This window comes from Triticum urartu, chromosome 6A (assembly GCF_056163025.1).
Source record: "Triticum urartu cultivar PI428250 chromosome 6A, HENAU_Tu73, whole genome shotgun sequence".
In the NCBI taxonomy this organism is placed as follows: domain Eukaryota; kingdom Viridiplantae; phylum Streptophyta; class Magnoliopsida; order Poales; family Poaceae; genus Triticum; species Triticum urartu.
Genome location: NC_141878.1, coordinates 4,312,131 through 4,332,189, shown reverse-complemented (window position 1 = coordinate 4,332,189; position 20,059 = coordinate 4,312,131).

The window sequence follows — 20,059 nt, the reverse complement described above, 5'->3', positions numbered from 1 at the left end:
CGGCCTAATCTACGCGATCGCCTTCAACCCTCTTGATCCCGCTCACCTTGTCCACAATGGGTGCGACAAGGGCTTTGAGCTCCTCCAGATCAGCTTCTGGCGGCAAGGTCCTGAGGATGTTGGTGAGGCGGAGGCCAGGATTGCGGAAGGCCACCTTCATCAACACTTTCTCGAGGGCCCCTGCGCAGACCCTGCGCGACTCGTCAGCCAGTTGCTTGGGGATCCTCTCTCGGAGTCGCTGAAGGGCCGTCGCCACGCCCTTGAAGAACAGGACGAGCTTGGCGCTGGGTTGGAGGTTGTCGTCGGTGGAATACCCGAGATCCTCCATCCCCAGTTGCGCCAGCTCCTTGTCGATGTCCGTGGCGGCGTTCACAAGGCTCTCCGTCCAGTGCGTCACGGTCTCCCTGAAGGCGTTCTGGGCGGTGGCAGCGCTCTCCAGCAGCGCCTTGTCGGCCTTGATTTCCTCCTTCAAGGCCGCCTCCCGCTTCTTGGCGCTGTCCAGAGTCTTGGTCAAAGTGGTTAGCTTCAACTCAAGATCCACGTTGGAGACCTTGGCGGCGCTGAGCTCCTTGCCCTTCTCGGAGAGATCGGCCTCCAGCCGCGCCACCTTCGTCTTCAACTCCTCCTTGGCGGCCTCAGCAGCGGTGGCAGCGTCCTCCGCTTGCTTGAGGCCTCCGCCAAGCTTCTCCTTGCGCGAGGCAAGCTCCTCCTCGTGGGCGTCGAGATTGACCTTCCACTGCGCCAGCTCGCCCTCCTCCGCGGCTAGCTTCACAGCGGCAAGTCGCTGGCGCTCTTCGGCTTCGGCCTTCTCGAGGATAAAGGCCTTCTGCGCTTCAACGAGTCGCTCCCGCTCCTCCGCCAGGGATCGGAGGGCTTCCCGGTGGAAACCCCCGAGCTCTTCCGCGCGCTTTCCAATGTCTGCCCCCGCCTTCGCGACAAGTGCCTCGCGGGACTCCAGCTTGGCCTGTCGCGCGCGGTAGAGCGACGTCAACCTCCGCAGCAGCCGCTCTTCTTCGGGCTCGTTGCTGCTGCTGCTTGGCGCGTCGACCAGCGTCAACCCCGCGGAGGCAAGCACTTCTCCGTCAAAGATCTCCCGCTCGACCGGCGCTCTGGAGCTTGATGCCCAGGGAAGATTGATGAAGATGTCATCGCCGGCCTTCAGGTAGACGCCTGGCTGGGGCTCTCCGGAGCCTGGCGCTGCGGCAGCGGCGGACGGATCGGCGGTCGGTGTAGCGCCTGGCGCTCCTGCGGCCTCAGGGCCGTCAGTGCGATCGCCAGACCCCTCGCCAGTTGCCGCGACGTCTGCCTTGGCGGCCTCTGCACCGGCGGCGTCGTCACCACCGGTTGCCTCGTCAGCGGCGACCTCGGTTTCCATCTGCTCCGCAGCGGGTGGATCTGACGGCCGGAAAAGGGGGAAGAGTCAAGCAAAATCCAGCAAAAACTCAAGAAGATCAAAAGAAGAAGAACCAAAGGGAAGTTTTGAAGCAAAAGTAGTACCTGCACTAGGTTCTGCAGTCGTGGTCTCCGCCGTCGGGGGGCCACTGGCGTCGTCCCTCGCCGGAGATCCCTCCCTTGCCGGAGACTTCTCCCTTACCGGGAAGCCCTCCCTTGCCGGAGAATTCTTCCTTGTCGGGGGATTTTCCCTTGGCTCCTGGTGAGGCTGCTCGGTTCCTACACAAGCCAACAAGCAGATATCAGCAAAGACAAGTACCCAAACGCGCCTCGCAGCAGAAAGTAAATCGTACACTTACGCTGGGGGCTGCCCTGGAGGAAAGTCGCCGGGTCCGGCAAGCTTGTCTCGGGCGCGCTACCTGCTGTCGCAGTGGGCTCGTCCTCGATGATGATCACCGGGGCCTTGGCTCTGTTTGCTGCTCTCTGAGCCAGAGTCCTGAGAAGGAACAAATTCAAAGCAAAGCAAATGAGATACAAGACAAACAGCAAGATTTGAAGAATTATAAGTACAACAAGAGAAGCTTACTCTTCTTCTTCTTCGTCGTCGGAGCTGAACACGGAGAAGTCGAAGTCTGGCGTGCGCCCGGCGTGAGGAGGTGGAGGGGTAACTTCCCTTGGCCTCTTGGCGGGAGCGGTGGTGGTAGGCTGAGACGACCCCGCTCCGTCTGTCGGCGCGGCGTGAGTAGCGGCAGGGACTGAAGCGGTGGTCCGGCTAGCCTCCGCTCTAGTTGCCGTCGCAGCATGAGGCGCTCCCGCGGCAACGGTGCCTGCCGCGGTAGAGCGTGTCACGCGGCGCGGCGACTGTTGACCCGCTTGCCGCTCCGCCACGTCATAGGCCTTGCGGAGACGCCTTCTTGGCGGGGATGGAGGCCCTGCTTGCGGTGAGCTGCCTGAAGACGAGGAGGAAGAAGAGTTGTTTTCCAACGAGCCGCTCGTGTCCCTGGCGGGCTTGCTCGGCTCGGCGTCACGCCCGACAAGCTCCTTCTTGCCATTGGCTTCCCCTCGCTCGGCACGGCTTGCCGCTTCCGCTGCATCAGCCTCCTCCACAGTAAAACCGAACTCGCCCGCGGCTGCGGCTGCCGCTGCCTCCTCCATCCTGGTGGCGATGAGCACCAACTCCGCATCCATGGTGTCGCGGGTGAGGCCGTCCTTCTCGTCGGGACGGACTGGCACTTCCACCAAGTCGTCGAAGAACTGCTGCACGACCTCGTCGGCAGGTTCCTGCCAAGTTGGCACAATTCCATGCGAGTCACACTCTGGCATCATTGCACGGATGCGATCGAGCGAGGAATTGTTGCACAATGGCACGACGCCCCCCGGCAACCTGAACACCTCGGGATGTTGGGGGTCATATCTGAACAACTCCTGCAGCATTGCGTTGAGCTCCAGGACTGTGAAGTTATAGTTGAGGCCCGGCCGCAGCCTCATAATGTCTGCCGCGTTCTTGAACTCCCAAGTGGGCCTCCCCCGTTCCTGCAGGGGGGCGATGCGGCAGCGAAGGAAGTCTGCGCCAATAGCGCCAACAGTAAGCCCGTCAAGCCTGAGGCGCAGGATCCTGGTGACGGCAATTCTCAGCCTGTCGTCTTCCGGGGCCATGTCGCTCCAATCGCTGCCGCGTGCTACTGGGATTTTGCGCCGGGTGGTGAATGGCTGCGGATCCTCTATGTCAATCCAGCACCAATCCGCTCTCCACTCCTCCCACTTGCCGCGGAACTCTCCTCCAGATAGGTCTCCTTCTTGCCGGCCCTTGAGATCCAGGCAATCCCGCCGGATAGAGGCTCTCCTCTCTCTACTCGGGGTATGAAGAAGTGGCGGAAGAGGGCTACGTTGGGAAGGACTCCGAAAAAGTTTTCGCAGAGGTGTGTGAAAACTGCCATGGTCAGGACGGCATTGGGGGTGAAGTCAAGGAGATGGAATCCGTACGTATTCATGATGTCGCAGAAGAAATCTGAGAAGGGCGGGCAGAGCCCGCAGTAGAAGAACAGAGCAAAAAAGGGGTATCTGTTCGGAGCCTTCTTCCAAGCGATGGCGGGGAGTACCTTTGTGCGCGGATGCGCGCGCGTCTCCGCCGACCAGAAGAGGTAGTACTTCTCCCTCAGCTCCTTCGCGGCAAGCTTGGGGGGAAAACTGCCCGCTCCTTCCGCAGCGCCGCGAGCCGCTGCGCCTCGGTCGACTTCACGGCCTTCCCCTTGTCGGCTTTCGGAGCCATGGCAGAAGCAGTGGAAGAGGCCGACGGCGTTGGTGATGCTGGCGGCAATGGGGGGCGGGGCGCTGCTCTCTCTCTCTGCTCTGGGAAGGCGAGGGAGCGGCGGAGGTTTCTGAGATTGGAAACAGCAACGGACGAATGTGCGAACTGCCCCCATTTCCTCTGCTTATAAAGGGGGAGGGGGCGGACGTTCCGCATTTCCGAATAAAATAACCACCCACGATCTCGCCCACGACGCCGCATTCAACGCGTGGCGTTCGGGGAGGGCGCGGTGGATACGGAGTAAGATACGGCGTAACCTAGGCCGCGCGTGCCCGTGCCCTGTTTTGGGTCTGGCCCAACAGCGCTCGGCACCGTGTATGGCCCAGGCCCGGGGGCTCCTGTCGGTGTACTAGAGTAGGGGTACCCTAGTAGCCCGAACTTGTGCACGGGCAGTCGCAGCATCCCGCGGCAAGGCTTGCCGGGTGACCGCCAAGGTCCTCCGTGGTTCCTTTGGAGCCATTCAAGAACAAAGTGTCCAAGCCAAGAAGACAAGACCCCGGCAAGAGGAGCTTGCCGGGAAGGCTAGCAAAAGCATCCAAAGACCCCGGCAAGAGGAGCTTGCCGGGAAGGCCGCCTAAGGCATTGCAAGGAACTTGCCGCAGCGCACCACGCGCCCCGACGAGGCCCGGTGAGCAACAAGCTCCTGGGCGCGACAAGACAACGGCAGCGGCAAGGCGCTTGCCGCGATAGGCCACCTCCCTGGGCCCGCGCTCCAGTAACATCCACCAACATGTCGCTCTGGGACCCTTCCGGGCGTACGTGGCGGGAGGCTGTGCAGGCAGCGGCGTGCGGTGGCAAGCGGCGCTGACAAGATCGCCATCGTGGCGAACGGTGGTGTCCCTGGCGGTCCCTCTTCGCACTGTTTAGGCGACATAGACGGGCATTTAAGGCCCTTGTCCCCTGCCGTCAGGGTTAGGTATGATACACTGTAACAGGTAGCTGTGCCTACCACCGCACCTTTCCATTTTTGCCCTTTACCTCCGTTGCCACCTGTCGGGAACCCCTTGAGCATATAAAAGGAGGCCCGTGTGCAACGTAGAAGGGGGTTAGCTAGTGGGAACACTCACGCTCGGTCTTGCTAGCTGCTGAAGTGTACTGTAGCACTCCACGCTCCCGGGCAAGAAATCAATACAAACCACAAAGCAGGAGTAGGGTTTTACGCATCCGTGCGGCCCGAACCTGGGTAAATCGCTCGCGTGTATCGCCTCGATCTGCTCTTTGCACAATCTCCGCCCCCGCCGAACCGAAAGGGACCCGGTCCGCCGGTCCCATAGGTGCCCGTGGATCAGTACCCCGGCACAACCCCTTTATCTCGTTGGGTGCAAGTGTTTGATTGTTTGTGTAGGTGCATATATTGAGGAGTTGCGTGTTTCTCCTACTGGATTGATACCTTAGTTCTTAACTGAGGAAAATACTTAACTCTACTTTGCTGCATCACTCTTTCATCTTCAATGGAAAAACCAACGCAAGCTCAAGAAGTAGCAATGCACAACCAGGGGGAGGTTGTACATCCATGCAAACACGGGCTATGTACTATGGTTTGTGTTCTGGTTGCCAAACGGATTCATGCCATCGGTACACGCACCAAGCACGATGTTCCTTGCATCACATGCAAAATATTGATATTTTCCGTTGAACGCTCTTCACTGGCTTGCATCCGCGAGGTGTCTCAACATTGGATCATCTTCATCGTCGAGCTTTTTTCTCTCCGCGTGCCAACACGTGAGCTTTGCTTCCTTGGAATCTAGAAAATAACATTGCAGACGGGGAGTGATCGGTAAGTACCATACATCTTTCTATGGAGATTTCTTTCCAACTTCCCTGTATCGAGAAGTACTGGGCACCGGACATCTGGATTTTTCCACATGCTCCTTCCAATAAATGATGCAATTGTTGATGCATGCATGGTATCTAACGTGTGGCAGATCAAGAGGGCACACGATCTTCTTGGCCTCATCCACACTAGTAGGACATAGATTCCCCGTGTGTCGGTCCGTTTGTTTTTAGCCTTCATCTTCAGAAGTTCGAGCGTTAAACTCAAGCGGGTCAACTCGGGATCGCAACCATCAAAGAATGGAGTGTTCGAGTCTACCACCAGTTTCTCCAGCATGGCCTCTTCTCTAGAAGGAGCTCTGTCAGTACTCGTCTCCTTGTGAAGCAGGTCTCGAACATGAGGGTCTCGCATGATTGAACTTATTAGCGACGACATCTGCGGCGTGGAGTCCATGTTTTCTCTGCTGCCATGTCCAGCCTCTTCTCCACCGCCATGTCTGACCTCTTCCCCCCCACGATGTCCAGCCCCTTCTCTGCCGCCATTATTGGCCATCTCTCAGTCTTGCCCCGTGTCGTCATTAGCTGCCCCGTCGGCGTCATCATCATCATCATCATCATCATCATCATCATCATCATCATCATCATCATCATCATCATCATCATCATCATCTTTGATTATCCACCGAGTATAGCCCTCCATGAAACAATTCATGAGCAGGTATGCCATCAAACGACCATCCTCATAGGGGTCGAGGCAAACTCCTCCTTTGCAACTTGGACATAGACATAAAATCTCTGTCTGGTCATTTTCATTCGTGTCCTGCATTGCCGTTCACAACCACCTTTCCACCATCGTTCCATTGACCATCATGAACGCATGCACGTTAATAATAAAGAAATTGATAATAAAATAGCATGCATGCATCAAAGTCATACAAAAATTTGACATGACCTTCCCTAGAAATAGGACATATAAAGTTTGCTCGAAATTCGTTGAAATGGAAATAAATTGGCATTTCTGCAAAACATATGCAACTCAAGCACAATTCAGCGGCAACTCATGCCACCCACAGAATTTCATACGAAAGCACAAATTTCAGCGGCAACTCAAGCACAATTCGCCCGATTATGTTATATCACACACAAACACATATTTCTATTCTTGCAAAAGCATAAATTTTTAATCACCTATCTAAAGATCGAGCACAGTGATTATGTTGTCGATTGGTGCCGCCACACACCTAGGGAATGATCAAAAGTGGACACACCTTACTTCTTGAGATGGCTAGATCCAATTAGGGAGGTACATAGCGCACTTCATTAGATGGGTAGATCTGCCTAGCTAGTTGCGGAAGGAGATGACTCTAACTAATGAAGGGGGAGGAAAAGAGAAAGGAATTGCATTAATGGAGGTGGTGTAGTTAGTTAGGAGCGTGAAAGAGAGAGAGAAAGAGAGGTAGAAGAAAGAGAGTAATGAGGGGAGAAGTAGTGTGGAAGAAGCAAAGTGAGGGAGAGAGGAGGTGGGAGCTAGGGGAAAGTGAAAGGAAGAGAGAATGGGGGAGGAGAAGGGGAGGGGGTAGGAAAAGGTGGCTGCTGCGCCTTAGCAGCAGCGAGGGTTGGGAAAATGCACTTCTGCTTAGTAGTAGCGCGCTCCTGCAACACGCGCTACTGCTATGTGGGGCCTGCCATGTGGCAGGGTTCAAACTTAGCCGTAGAGCTTTCCCCCGAAGAGGCGCTACTGCTATCTAACCTGACTATCAAACTTAGCAGTAGTGAGTGTTTTGGAAGCGCGCTACTACTATACCTAACCTGTCGGTAACAGTGTGGCAATTATAGTAGTATCGCGTTTTCCTGGGGCCACGCTAATGCTATATAGATAGCAGTAGCCCCCTTGATGACCACACGCTACTGTTAATTAGCTGTAGCGCCTCATTTTAGCCAGCGCTACCGATAATCCTTCGTGTATATGGTTTTCCCTAGTATTGTTATGTGATGAGGCTGTCAATTGATCGTTAGTAATGGACTTGGCGTGTGTATGTACGCACTAATCACAAAGGGAAAAATGTGTCCCTTAATTGTGCATTTGTCTCGTTAATTTTCATACATTATCTCTATATGTGCTCTTGATGATTGCTTTTAGATTTGAAAGAGTGATTTCTCCAGAAAATTCCATAGTTAGAGAGGGGCAGGAAATTGAGTGAAGGGCCACTGCCAACAGGCTCCTCCCTCCCTACCTCGCCTCTTCTCTTTCCTATCGGCTCCCTCTCGCCACCCCTCCCCTTAAGTCCTTCTGACGCATGTTCCGAAGGGGCGCAGCTGTTCGGAGATTTTTAGAGCACCTGTACTCAGGCCCTGCTATCCTGGCTTTCCAATATCTTTTTAAGATCTGTGGGAGACAACTAACTATGTATATGAAATTATCTCTTTTCTGTTTCTCTCATATAGAACATGGCAAACTTTGCAGCGCAGCAAAACTTACTAACTAGAACGTGGGATAAAACTTTTAGAATTTTCCAACATAAATACTAAAAATAAGATTTTTTTATCAAACAAAACTTATTTTGTATATTTTTGTTGGATGAAAAAATCTAAAAGTTTTTTCTTAGATTCTAGTTAGAAAGCTTTACTGTTCTGCAAAGGTTTGAACTTGAAGACATGTTCTACGTAAGAGAAACAAAAAAGAAAAATGTACTTGCACGGATCTTGATGTAAAGAATGGATGGCTAGATAAGAGGTGCCTGGTGCAGGTGCTCAAAAATATGTTTTTGGGACGCAGCTGCAGCTCGTGTCGCTACTCCCCCCTTCAGCTCGCGGCTCCCCATCACCGAAAAGAGCAAGCTTGTCTCTCCCGCAACTGCTAGTCCTAGAGAAGATCGTCGTCGCCATCGTCGGGAGGAGCGCTAGTTCGTCTTCCTCACTTCGGCCAAGGTGTTCATGGTCTATGCATGGCCGGGAAATTGCTCCGTCAGGATGAAGGTATCGAGCTAAGTGAGTTACCCTCCCCGCGCTTTCCTATGGTGCTTTGCCTCTGGCGCACCTCCTTCACCAAGCCTGTGTCTACATCGTGCTTTGCGCACGCATGGCATGGCACCACGGTGTCTAACCCCTAGCACCTAACACAACCAAATACTCCCCTTCCTCGTCCTCGTCCTCAACAGGCCAAGTGTAAGACACCACCAAAACGTAGCAGAGGAAGATATGAACGTGGTGAGGACTGTCGGTGTGAGCCACTTCCACATGTTGATTTATTTGGCCCTGTTGTGAGATTTGTCGGACGTGATTGATAAGAGAACAGGTTAGTTTGATGGGCATATGGACATGTGCTAAATTGTACGGTACGAGCACTTGGGTAGAACCTTCAACCGAGCAGGTACACATTTAAAAACTACTAAAACCCTGCCAAGTCATGAGCCGGATACAGATAGCAAGGAAGCAAATTGACCTCAGGGAAATAGACGGGCACGCGTGAAAATCAAGTCCATGCCAAGTCCACCAGCAGCCATCCTTTGGGCAGAATAGCTCACATGCAGACCCAAATCCTAGACTACCAAATACATGTATCGTAAATATATCTCTAACTTCCCCCGCAGTCGTAGCGGTAGCGAACAACAGGAGCGTCACGGACAGTCAGACTCAAGAGAATAGTAGCCGACGGACTGACACCCCCCCGCAGTCGTAGCGGGAGGGTCATGGACGGTGTCGCGTCGCGGACGCGTTGACTGTAGAGGAAGCTGACGAGTTGCTCAAGCGGATGATAGCCCTTTGTGGCGATGTCGAGGTAGCCAAGAGCGTAGGGTGGTGTAGCCGTGCGAAGAATGTCGTGGTCGATGTCGAGTCGGGGTAGCCAGTGTCGAGGAAAACGCCGTGGAGCCGCGGGCGCAAGGAGCCGCCAAGTTATTCATGGGCGTACTGGTGTCGAAGTAGTGATGCGGCGGGAAGAAGACGATGTTGATAAGGTGTCGCACCGGGTTTGCCAAACCAGAGGACACATTATAGACGAAGGCACACCTCGGTGTTGCCAGCAACGGGCATGCGTAGACGGACGAAGACGAAGTTGACGAAGCGTCGCGACAGGCTTGCCAGGCCTGGGGGCACGACGTGGACGTAGTCACGCATCGGTGTTGCCAGCACCGGGCATGCGTAGACGAGGGACCTGCACAAGCTGTACGCCATGTCGAGGAGGTGGAGAGCCAGCAGAGAAGAAGACTCGACGAGGGTTGTGGCGCCAATTGATACGTCCATTTTGCATCATGTTTTTATATCGATATTTATTGCATTGTGGGCTGTTATGACACATTATGTCACAATACTTATGCCTATTTTCTCTTATTTTACAAGGTTTACATAAGGAGGAAGAATGCCGGCAGCTGGAATTCTGAGCTGGAAAAGGAGCAAATATTAGAGACCTATTCTGCACAACTCCAAAAGTCCTGAAACTCCACGGAAGTTATTTTCAGAATATATAAAAAATACTGAGCGGAAGAAATACGTCAGGGGGGCCACCACCTGTCCACGAGAGTGGGGGGCGCGCCCTACCCACCAGGGGCGTGCCCCCTACCTCGTGGGCCCCCTGTTGGCTGTCCGGTGGCCATCTTCTACTATATGAAGTCTTTCGTCCGAAGAAAAATCAGGAACAACCTTTCGGGATGAGACTCGGCCGCCACGAGGCGGAACCTTGGTGGAACCAATCTAGGGCTCCGGCAGAGCTGTTCTGCCCGGGGCACTTCCCTTCGGGAGGGGGAAATCATCGCCATCGTCATCACCAAGGCTCCTCTCATCGGGAGAGGGCAATCTCCATCAACATCTTCACCAGCACCATCTCCTCTCAAAACCCTAGTTCATCTCTTGTATCCAATTCTTGTCTCCAAGTCTGGGATCCTCCTCCACCCAAGGGTGATCCCATGTTTGACCTTAAACTGTTGCCTGATACTCTTAAATATGCTTATCTCGATGAGAAAAAGATATATCCTGTTATTATTAGTGCTAACCTTTCAGAGCATGAAGAAGAAAGATCATTGAAAACTCTGAAGAAGCACCGTGCTGCTATTGGATATACTGTTGATGATCTTAAGGGCATTAGTCCCACTCTATGCCAACATAAAATAAATTTGGAGGCAGACGCCAAACCAGTTTGTGATCCTCAAAGACGTATGAATCCTAAAATGAAAGAAGTGGTAAGAAAAGAAATACTAAAGCTTCTGGAGGCAGGTATAATTTATCCCGTTGCTGATAGTCAGTGGGTATGTCATGTCCACTGTGTCCCTAAGAAAGGAGGTATTATTGTTGTTCCTAATGATAAAGATGAATTGATTCCACAAAGAATTATTACAGGCTATAGGATGGTAATTGATTTCCGCAAATTAAATAAGGCTACTAAGAAAGATCATTACCCCTTACCTTTTATTGATCAAATGCTAGAAAGATTATGCAAACATACACACTATTGCTTTCTAGATGGTTATTCTGGTTTCTCTCAAATACCTGTGTCAGCTAAAGATCAATCAAAGACTACTTTTACATGCCCTTTTGGTACATTTGCTTATAGACGTATGCCTTTTGGTTTATGTAATGCACCTGCTACCTTTCAAAGATGCATGATGGCTATATTCTCTGACTTTTGTGAAAAGATTTGTCAGGTTTTCATGGACGACTTTTCCGTCTATGGATCTTCTTTTGATGATTGCTTGAGCAATCTTGATCGAGTTTTGCAGAGATGTGAAGAAACTAATCTTGTCTTGAATTTGGAAAAGTGACACTTTATGGTTAATGAAGGTATTGTCTTGGGGCACAATGTTTCTGAAAGAGGTATTGAAGTTGATAAAGCCAAGGTTGATGCTATTGAAAAGATGCCATGTCCCAAGGACATCAAAGGTATAAGAAGTTTCCTTGGTCACGCCGGATTTTATAGGAGGTTCATTAAGGACTTCTCAAAATTTCTCGGCCTCTGACTAATTTATTAGAAAAAGATATACCATTTGTCTTTGATGATGATTATGTAGAAGCATTTGAAATACTTAAGAAAGCATTGATATCTGCACCTATTGTCCAGCCACCTGATTGGAATTTACCCTTTGAAATTATGTCTGATGCTAGTGGTTATGCTGTAGGTGCTGTACTAGGGCAAAGAGTCGATAAGAAATTAAATGTTATCCATTATGCTAGTAAGACTCTAGACAATGCTCAGAGAAATTATGCTACTACTAAAAAAGAATTTTTAGCAGTTGTATTTGCTTGTGATAAGTTCAGACCTTATATTGTTGATTCTAAAGTAACTATCCATACTGATCATGCTGCTATTAAATATCTTATGGAGAAGAAAGATGCTAAACCTAGACTTATTAGATGGGTTCTCTTGCTACAAGAATTTGATTTGCATATTGTTGATAGAAAAGGAGCTGAGAACCCCGTTGCAAACAACTTATCTAGGTTAGAAAATGTTCCTGATGACCCACTACCTTTTGATGATAGCTTTCCTGATGAGCAATTAAATGTTATAAGTACTTCTCGTAGTACTCCTTGGTATGCTGATTATGCTAATTACATTGTTGCTAAATTCATACCACCTAACTTCACATACCAACAAAAGAAAAAGTTTTTCTATGATTTGAGACATTACTTTTGGGCTGACCCACATCTTTATAAAGAAGGAGTAGATGGTGTTATTAGACGTTGTGTACCTGAGCATGAACAGGAACAGATCCTACGCAAGTGCCACTCTGAAGCCTATGGAGGACACCACGCTGGAGATAGAACTGCACATAAGGTATTGCAATCCGGTTTTTATTGGCCTACTCTCTTCAAGGATGCCCGTAAGTTTGTCTTGTCATGTGATGAATGTCAAAGAATTGGTAATATTAGTAGACGTCAAGAAATGCCTATGAATTATTCACTTGTTATTGAACCATTTGATGTTTGGGGCTTTGATTATATGGGACCTTTTCCTGCCTTCAATTGATATACACATATTCTAGTTGCAGTTGATTACGTTACTAAGTGGGTAGAAGCTATTCCAACTAGTAGTGCTGATCATAACACTTCTATTAAGATGCTTAAAGAAGTTATTTTTCCGAGGTTTGGAGTCCCTAGATATTTAATGACTGATGGTGGTTCACACTTTATTCATGGTGCTTTCCATAAAATGCTTGCTAAATATGACGTCAATCATAGAATTTCATCTCCTTATCACCCACAGTCTAGTGGTCAAGTATAATTGAGTAACAGAGAACTCAAATTAATTTTGCAAAAGACTGTCAATAGGTCTAGAAAGAATTGGTCTAAGAAACTTGATGATGCCTTATGGGCCTATAGAACTGCATATAAATATCCTATGGGTATGTCTCCATATAAAATGGTTTATGGAAAAGCATGTCACTTACCTCTCGAACTATAACATAAGGCATATTGGGCTATTAAAGAGCTCAATTATGATTTCAAACTTGCCGGTGAGAAGAGGTTATTTGATATTAGCTCACTTGATGAATGGAGAACCCAAGCTTATGAAAATGCCAAGTTGTTTAAAGAAAAAGTTAAAAGATGGCATGACAAAAGAATACAAAAGCGTGAGTATAACGTAGGTGATTATGTATTGCTATACAACTCTCGTTTAAGATTTTTTGCAGGAGAACTTCTCTCTAAATGGGAAGGACCCTACGTTATGGAGGAGGTCTATTGTTCCGGTGCCATAAATATCAACAACTTCGAAGGTACAAATCCGAAGGTGGTAAACGGTCAAAGAATCAACCATTATATCTCAGGTAATCCCATAAATGTTGAAACCAATGTTATTGAAACCGTAACCCCGGAGGAATACATAAGAGACACTTTCCAGAACGTTTCAGACTCCAAAAAGGAATAGGTATGTGGTACGGTAAGTAAACCGACTCCAAAACAATTCTTAAGGCAATATTTCTCCATTTTGGAATATTTAGAAAAATAGAAAAATAAGTAGCAGTACGGGAAGGACACGAGGGCCCCACGAGGGTGGTGGGCGCGCCCTACCCCCCTGGGCGCGCCCCCCTACCTCGTGAGCACCTCGTGTGCCTTCCAGACTCCGTTTTCTTGCACGATACGTATTTTGGTCGGTAAAAATTCACTATATATTCTCCCGTAGGTTTTGACTCCCGTATCACACAATTATCCTCTGTTTTTGTTTCAAGCTGTTGCTGCTGCAGATTAGAGCAAGATGTCTTCTCAAGAGTCAGTCGGGGAGAGCCGGGTATCTAATCCGGCACCGGAACCAAGGGCAAACAGCGACGCTGACCACTTTGGGCCAGGAACGGAGGAAGAGATGGAGGCTGACTTGATGAGGGTAGATGCCATGGAAGATCAACAAGTCACTTCTCGCTTCCGAGCTGGGTTCACGATGGGGGAACTACAGAGCTCGGCTATTCCAAACTCGCTTATCCCTTCCAATGTTAGATTTCTTTCTTATGAAAATATGAAGAGGAGTGTCACTTGTTCTCCCGTAGCTATGCAACACCCTTGGGTGCAAGGAGCTTTAGCCGTCACAGGAAAGCTTCGTAAGGAAATAATGGACCTCAAGCAGCAAGTCAATAAGCTCGAGGAGGAAAACCGTATCTTGAGGGGAATCATCGCCAAGAATATTACACCATCAACAAATAAGGAGACATAATCACATGGGTATGGGCACTCCCCTTGGCAACTGCCAAGCTTGGGGGAGGTGCCCCGGTATTGTATCACAAACACATCTCCTATCTTTACCGTTTTTCTTAGTTCGATCCTATTAGTAGTATTTTGATCTAGTAGAATAAAAGTTTATGGCATGATCTAGTTTTGAGTTTTGCTTTGTGATCTCTCTTTGTAATCGAGTCCGTGAGCTATATAATAAAGATTAGTGTTGAGTCAAGGGCTTGATTTTCTTGCTATGATCTTGGGTGAATAAAAGAAAAGAGAAAAAGAATAAAAAGAAACAAAAGTTCATATTGATCTTATTGAGAGCAATGACTTCACATAGAAAGAGTATGATGATTAAAAGTTGTTGGGAGTTGGCAGACATAGTTTTGGTCATCGTTGCAATTAATAGGAAGTAATAAGGAAAGAGAGGTTTCACATATAAATATATTATCATTGACATCTTTTATGATTGGGAGCACTCATTAAAATATGACATGCTAAAGAGTTGATGTTGGACAAGGAAGACAACGTAATGAGTTATGTTTTCTTATATCTGAGATAAAGTATGTTGTCATGGATCATCTAACATGTTGAGCTTGCCTTTCCCCCTCATGCTAGCCAAATTCTCAACACCAAGTAGAAATACTACTTGTGCTTCCAAATACCCTCAAACCAGTTTTGCCATGAGAGTCCACCATATCTACCTATGGATTGAGTAAGATCATTCAAGTAAGTTGTCATCGGTGCAGAGCAATAAAAATTGCTCTAAATATGTATGATTGATTGGTGTGGGAGAAATAAGCTTTATACGATCTTGTGATGTGGAAGTAATAAAAGCGACGGACTGCATAATAAAGGTTCATATCACAAGTGGCAATATAAAGTGACTTTCTTTTGCATTGATATTTTATGCATCCAACCACAAAAGCGCATGGCAACCTCTGCTTCCCTCTACGAAGGGCCTATCTTTTATTATTATCTTCTACCTTATGCAAGTGTCACGGTGATCTTCAACTTTCCTTTTTCATTTTATCCTTTGGCAAGCCCAGCATGTTGGAAAGAACCTGATATATATATCTAATTGGATGTGGGGGAGCATGAGTTATTATTGTTGACATTACCCTTGATGTAAAAGGTTGTGGGGCGAAACTATAAGCCCCTATCTTTCTCTATGTCCGATTAAAACTTCATAACCACAAGTATTGCGTGAGTGTTAGCAATTATGAAGGACTAGATGATAGTTGAGTATGTGGACTTGCTTTTTAGCTCTGACATAGACTCTTTCTGATGTTATGATAAATTGCAATTGCTTCAATGACTGAGATTATAGTTTGTTGGTTCTCAATAAAGTTTCTTATTCATACTTTTGCATTGTGAATAGATCGTCACTTGAACATAAGTAATCATATGGCAATATATATATATATATATGTTGCTATTATGAGAATAATCATGATGCCTTCATTTCCATATTTTATTTTTATCGACGCCTCTACCTCTAAACATGGGGACATATTTATCGGTATCGGCTTTCGCTTGGGGACAAGCGAGGTCTAAGCTTGGGGGAGTTGATACGTCCATTTTGCATCATGCTTTTATATCGATATTTATTGCATTATGGGCTGTTATTTCACATTATGTCACAATACTTATGGCTATTCTCTCTTATTTTACAAGGTTTACATAAGGAGGGAGAATGCCGGCAGCTGGAATTCTGGGCTGGAAAAAGGAGCAAATATTAGAGACCTATTCTGCACAACTCCAAAAGTCCTGAAACTACACGGAATATCTTATAATAAATAATAAAAAATCCTCGCCAAAGATGAAGACTAGGGGGCCCACACCCTGTCCACGAGGGTGGGGGGCGCCCCCCTCCTAGGGCGCGCCCCCTACCTCGTGGGCCCCCTGGTGGCTCTCCGATGCCCATCTTCTGCTATATGAAGTCTTTCATCGAGAAAAAAATAAGAAGCAACCTTTCGGGACGAAACTCCGCCGCCACGAGGCGGAACCTTGGCGGAATCAATCTAGGGCTCCGGCAGAGCTGTTCTGCCGGGGACACTTCCCTCCGGGAGGGGGAGATCATCGCCATCGTCATCACCAACGCTCCTCTCATCGGGAGAGGGCAATCGCCATCAACATCTTCACCAGCACCATCTCATCTCAAAACCCTAGTTCATCTCTTGTATCCAATTCTTGTCTCCATGTCCAGGATTGGTGCTAGTAGGTTGCTAGTAGTGTTGATTACTCCTTGTAGTTGATGCTAGTTGGTTTATTTGGTGAAAGATCATATGTTCAGATCCTTTATGCATATTATTACCCCTCTGATTATGAACTTGAATATGCTTTGTGAGTAGTTACGTTTGTTCCTGAGGACAAGGGAGAAGTCTTGCTATTATAGTAGTCATGTGAATTTGGTATTCGTTCGATATTTTGATGAGATGTATGTTGTCTAGCCTCTAGTGGTGTTATGTGAACGTCGACTACATAACACTTCACCATTATTTGGGCCTAGAGGAAGGCATTGGGAAGTAATAAGTAGATGATGGGTTGCTAGAGTGACAGAAGGTTAAACCCTAGTTTATGCGTTGCTTTGTAAGGGGCTGATTTGGATACATATGTTTCATGCTATGGTTAGGTTTACCTTAATACTTTTGTTGTAGTTGCAGATGCTTGCAATAGAGGTTAATCATAAGTGGGATGCTTGTTCAAGTAAGAACAGCACCCAAGCACCGGTCCACCCACATATCAAATTATCAAAGTACCGAACGTGAATCATATGAACGTGATGAATACTAGCTTGACGATATTCCCATGTGTGCTCGGGAGCGCTTTTCCTTATATAATCGTTTGTCCAGGCTTGTCCTTTGCTACAAAAAGGATTGGGCCACCTTGCTTCACTTTATTTACTTTTTTTACTTGTTGCTCGTTACAAATTATCCTATCACAAAATATCTGTTACCACTTATTTCAGTAATTACAGAGAATACCTTGCTGAAAACCGCTTATCATTTCCTTCTGCTCCTCGTTGGGTTCGACACTGTTACTTATCAAAAGGACTATGATAGATCCCCTATACTTGTGGGTCATCATCTATCCTCTAGTGGTGTTATGTGAACGTCGACTACATAACACTTCACCATTATTTGGGACTAGAGGAAGGCATTGGGAAGTAATAAGTAGATGATGGGTTGCTAGAGTGACAGAAGCTTAAACCCTAGTTTATGCGTTGCTTCGTAAGGGGCTGATTTGGATCCATATGTTTCATGCTATGGTTAGGTTTACCTTAATACTTTTGTTGTAGTTGCGGATGCTTGCAGTAGAGATTAATCATAAGTGGGATGCTTGTTCAAGTAAGAACAACACCCCATCACCGGTCCACCCACATATCAAATTATCAAAGTACCGAACGGAATCATATGAACGTGATGAAAACTAGCTTGACGATAATTCCCATGTGTCCTCGGGAGCGCTTTTCTATATATAAGAGTTTGTCCAGGCTTGTCCGTTGCTACAAAAAGGATTGGGCCACCTTGCTGTTACCACTTGTTACCACTTATTTCAGTACTTGCATAGAATACCTTGCTGAAAACCGCTTATCATTTCCTTCTGCTCCTCGTTGGGTTCGACACTCTTACTTATCGAAAGGACTACGATAGATCTCCTATACTTGTGGGTCATCCCCAACCGGCATGGGGCTGATGTCACGAACGGTGGTTGGAGTAGATGAAGTGATCGGGGTAGATGATGTCGACGGGTTGGTTCTTGCTCGAAGACGAAGGAGTTGCACGGGCGGTGGCGGCAGCTACGTTGGTAGCGGCGGCAGCTGCCGAAGTAGGGCAGCGGCGGCTAGGTTAGGCGCAACGACGATGCTCGAAGTTGGCGAGGAACCCAACTGCGTGATGAAGACCGGTGCGGACGGTGGCGTTCCTGCACCGAGGGAGATGGTGCGGGGCATACCACGGGAGGTCGACGCGCGGTGACGGGGGAGCGGACTGTGGGCCACGGCGCTACGGCCCGAAGGGGCGACGCAGTGGCGGCGGGCAGGTCGGGGCGACGGCGGGAAGACTCGGGGTGGCAGCGGGAACAATGAGCCATGGCACTACAACCCGAAGGGGCAGCGCAGCGGCGGAGCGTGGATCGGTGCATCCGCGGGGATGGCCTCGAGGTCATGACGGGGACCACGTATCACGACACTACGACCCGAAGGGGCGACGAGTGAGTCGATGCAGCCCCGAGGTGAACCATGGGGCGGCGGTTCTGCGGCCCGACGAGGCAATGCGGCCCGATGAGGCAATGCTGCGGTAGCCCGATGCTCGACCGGTGAAGAGGGGCGCTGAACTCGGGGATGATCTTCACGGGACCCGCGGAGGCGGCTACCAACGGGCCAGGTCGGTCGCGCGGCGGCGAGCGGATGATCAAGCCGATCGCCCCGCGAGGTTGGGGACGCCGCTTGGTGGAGGCAGGGTGCCTGTTCCAATGTTATATTTCTTTCTTATGAAAATATGAAGAGGAGTGTCACTTGTTCTCTCGTAGCTATGCAACACCCTTGGGTGCAAGGAGCTTTAGCCGTCAGAGGAAAGCTTCGTAAGGAAATAATGGACCTCAAGCAGCAAGTCAATAAGCTCGAGGAGGAAAACCGTATCTTGAGGGGAATCATCGCCAAGAATATTACACCATCAACAAAGAAGGAGACATAATCACATGGGTATGGGCACTCCCCTTGGCAACTGCCAAGCTTGGGGGAGGTGCCCCGGTATTGTATCACAAACACATCTCCTATCTTTACCGTTTTTCTTAGTTCGATCCTATTAGTAGTATTTTGATCTAGTAGAATAAAAGTTTATGGCATGATCTAGTTTTGAGTTTTGCTTTGTGATCTCTCTTTGTAATCGAGTCTGTGAGCTATATAATAAAGATTAGTGTTGAGTCAAGGGCTTGATTTTCTTGCTATGATCTTGGGTGAATAAAAGAAAAGAGAAAAAGAATAAAAAGAAACAAAAGTTCATATTGATCTTATTGAGAGTAATGACTTCACATAGAAAGAGTATGATGATTAAAAGTTGTTGGGAGTTGGCAGACATAGTTTTGGTCATCGTTGCAATTAATAGGAAGTAATAAGGAAAGAGAGGTTTCACATATAAATATATTATCATTGACATCTTTTATGATTGGGAGCACTCATTAAAATATGACATGCTAAAGAGTTGATGTTGGACAAGGAAGACAACGTAATGAGTTATGTTTTCTTATATCTGAGATAAAAGTATGTTGTCATGGATCATCTAACATGTTGAGCTTGCCTTTCCCCCTCATGCTAGCCAAATTCTCAGCACCAAGTAGAAATACTACTTGTGCTTCCAAATACCCTCAAACCAGTTTTGCCATGAGAGTCCACCATATCTACCTATGGATTGAGTAAGATCCTTCAAGTAAGTTGTCATCGGTGCAAAGCAATAAAAATTGCTCTAAATATGTATGATTGATTGGTGTGGGAGAAATAAGCTTTATACGATCTTGTGATGTGGAAGTAATAAAAGCGAAGGACTGCATAATAAAGGTTCATATCACAAGTGGCAATGTAAAGTGACTTTCTTTTGCATTGAGATTTTATGCATCCAACCATAAAAGCGCATGGCAACCTCTGCTTCCCTCTGCGAAGGGCCTATCTTTTATTATTATCTTCTACCTTATGCAAGTTTCATGGTGATCTTCAACTTTCCTTTTTCATTTTATCCTTTGGCAAGCCCAGCATGTTGGAAAGAACCTGATATATATATATATCTAATTGGATGTGGGGGAGCATGAGTTATTATTGTTGACATTACCCTTGATGTAAAAGGTTGTGGGGCGAAACTATAAGCCCCTATCTTTCTCTATGTCCGATTAAAACTTCATAACCACAAGTATTGCGTGAGTGTTAGCAATTATGAAGGACTAGATGATAGTTGAGTA